The sequence below is a fragment of the Gorilla gorilla genome, chromosome 9 (genome assembly GCF_029281585.2).
Source record: "Gorilla gorilla gorilla isolate KB3781 chromosome 9, NHGRI_mGorGor1-v2.1_pri, whole genome shotgun sequence".
NCBI classification, from domain to species: domain Eukaryota; kingdom Metazoa; phylum Chordata; class Mammalia; order Primates; family Hominidae; genus Gorilla; species Gorilla gorilla.
The window spans coordinates 65,311,814-65,314,683 of record NC_073233.2 but is presented as its reverse complement, the minus strand read 5'-3'; the positions used below and the strand labels follow the sequence as shown (position 1 = coordinate 65,314,683).

The 2,870-nt window shown below is 49.9% G+C and overlaps 1 non-coding gene across 1 annotated transcript; it reads right to left on the bottom strand.

Moving 5' to 3' along the window:
* Nucleotides 1-1,610: 1,610 nt before the first annotated feature.
* MIR130A (microRNA mir-130a) lies at nt 1,611-1,699 on the bottom strand. The gene has a single exon (NR_106208.1). It is a non-coding gene; the product is annotated as a microRNA mir-130a (primary transcript).
* Nucleotides 1,700-2,870: the final 1,171 nt, after the last annotated feature.

Genomic DNA, 2,870 nt, shown 5'->3' with positions numbered 1-2,870 from the left:
GAAAAAGGCAAGCCATGGAGAGATGTCCAACATCCCTCAACTAAGGCCTCAGGGGAGTCTGACCCATCTTTCAGTTTCTACATGCCTCGTGATGCCAAGATCCCTCTCAGGGTCCAGCAGAGGACCTCAAAACCCTATTCCTCTTGGACCCATTTCTTGCACCAAAGTTTAGGGAAGATTTCTCAAGTCCCAAACTCTGCTGTTGAAAACCAGGCACAAACTAGCTGCCTTCTTCACTTGATCTTAGCCAAAAGACCAGGAATACTAGCTGCCTTCTTAAAGAAGCTCCCCAAATATTCCTCTCATTCAATTTATTTTAACAAGTTTTAATTAAGCCTACTAGGCGCTGTGGGAGACAGAGAAGTAAATGGCCGAGTCGTTGCTCTCAAATTTCTTTTTCTTTTTTTGAGATGGAGTCTCGCTCTGTTGCCCAGGCTGGAGTGCAGTGGCGCAATCTCGGCTCACTTCAACTTCTGCCTCCAAGATTCATTCAAGAGTCTCCTGCCTCAGCCACCCAAGTAGCTGAGACTACAGGTGTGCATCACCACGCCTGGCTAATTTTTGTATTTTTAGTAGAGACGAGGTTTCACCATGTTGGCCAGGCTGGTCTTGAACCCCTGACCTCAGGTGATCCGCCCGCCTCGGCCTCCCAAAGTGTTGGGATTACAGGCGTGAGCCACCGCACCCGGCCTCAATTTCCTTGTAATTGGTCCTGGGAGAACCATTCTGTGGGTTGATTCAAGGGATCTTACTAATCTTTAAGATTAAGTCATGGGCAATGCTGTCCAAATCTTGGATGCCCAGACAGGTGTGCCCTCAAGCAGCATTATTATCAAACACCCCGTGACCAAGAGGGAGTGGTGCTGAGAAAGGCAAGTGGATTCAGGGAAGGAGTGAGGTCTTTCCATGCCTCATGAGCCAGGGAAGGAGCTATAGTTATGGGATGCCAGGAGCACACAGGTCCTTTTCCTTGGGGAGCAATCCTCTCGAGTTAACCCCTTTTCCTTTCTGGTGCATTCCTTTCTTTCTCAAGGAGGCCTACTCTGTACCTAATAGTGATTCTCCTAATCTTTTCCCACTCACTCTCCATTCCGGGCTGAGTCTGGGAATGCTTATCCTTCTTAGCCTAGGAGTTGCCACCACTTCTGGTCCTTAAAGGTTTGAGGCTTTGGAAGATATCCTCATACAACCAGCAGATGGCATCAAAACCTTCCACCCCTCAGCTCAGGAAATCTCCCAGTTTGAAGAACCTATTCAGATCTCTCCAGATGGGTCTACAAAAAGATGAGTGAGCTGTCAAGACTTAACACAGCGTTGTATCTACGCTTTGCAACCTAAGAGCTACACAATCTTAGCCAAACTGTTTAAACCTTTCTGACCCTCAGTTTTTTCATCCATAAAATGGGGCTGTTACCTCCCAAGAAGTTATTAGGTTTCACAGTAACGGAGGCAGTGTCTATCACAAGCACTGCATACAGAAGTAGTTCCATAAATGTGAGCTATTAGTATAACTACCAAGTGAGGCTTCCCAGATTCCCACCAGGGTAGCTGACTGGTGCCCAGATGGGAGAGGAAATTGCAATGCTGAGGAGGCAGCCAGCGCTGGGTAGCACTACACGGCCAATGCCCTTTTAACATTGCACTGCTAGTGACAGGTGCAGACAGTAGCACAATGTGAAAAGAGCTCTGGCCAGCAGCAGAGGCATGCCGGCCCTGCCTCCTCACTCCTTCTCCCAGTCCCTGGCCCACTCAGCTCACGGGCTCCCTCTGCCCCTTCTTTGCTTCAGTACAGCTTTTTTCCCTTTTATTCCACTCTTAGTGTTCATTCTATTTTTTCACCACTCTTCCTTTTGCCGCCTTCTTCACCAACCCCCCGACCCCCAGCACAGAGACCACCTTTTTCTTGGAGGTTCTGGCATGGGAGGACAGGACCCACTAAAGCAGCTGGAGGGATACTTCGGGCTTGATGCTCAGTCCTCAAAGAAAACGGCTATTAGCAATCCCCAAAGTCTGGAAGTCACTCGTATGAGGCTGTGTTCATCTGGATTTGCATTTCTGCTAGCTTACCTTCTAGAGAGGAGCTTGCTGCCCAAGACTACAGAACCTTCTACTCTTCTCTAAGTTTCCATCTCCTTTTAAATTTAGATAAAGCGGAGCTCTAGGCCTCGAGGCAACACTCTCAGATGACCTTCCAGGACCAGAGAGGTGGGAGCCTGTAGTCACAGCTCCCCACGCAGTAGAGAGAAGCTTCCAGGCGGGGAGGTGAAAGCTGCTGGTGAAGCCCCACCCCTGCATCTCCTTTTGGAGGTCCTGAAAGCACTTTGCAGATTCAGCATTAAAATGGTGAGGGTGATTCGCTCACAGGTACTGAGAGTTAGGGATAGGCTTTCACTGGCAGTGGGATTCAAATCTGAGTTATTTCCTGTCTTATCCAGGGACCCTTGGTTGGGGAGTCTTCAAGCTCATCCTAGCACTTCTCCATCCTATCCAACCCTAAGGGGGCTTAAATACAGGACAAACAGTCCCCGGAAGATTAACACCCAAAGCCAGAAAGCTGCCCTGGAAGGACACCTGGATATCTGGAGGCTCAGACCCAGGCAGGCTGTATTGTGGCACATTCCAGCTAGGGCCACAGCCCCGGAGCCCAGCTCCAGTTCTGACCCAGTGAACTTTGTGCAGCCCAGAGAAACAGAGGCTGGAGGGTGATTCCTCCAGTGCCCTGATCAACGAAGGCCTCCCAGGCGACGGTGTAGCCTCTGGGAGATGCCTTCTTCCCTAATACACAGCCACCATAAGGAATAGAGGACAGAATTCCAGTTGGGAGCTCTTCCTCTGGGCTTCCCTCTAGCCTCGTCCCACCCCCTCAGGAA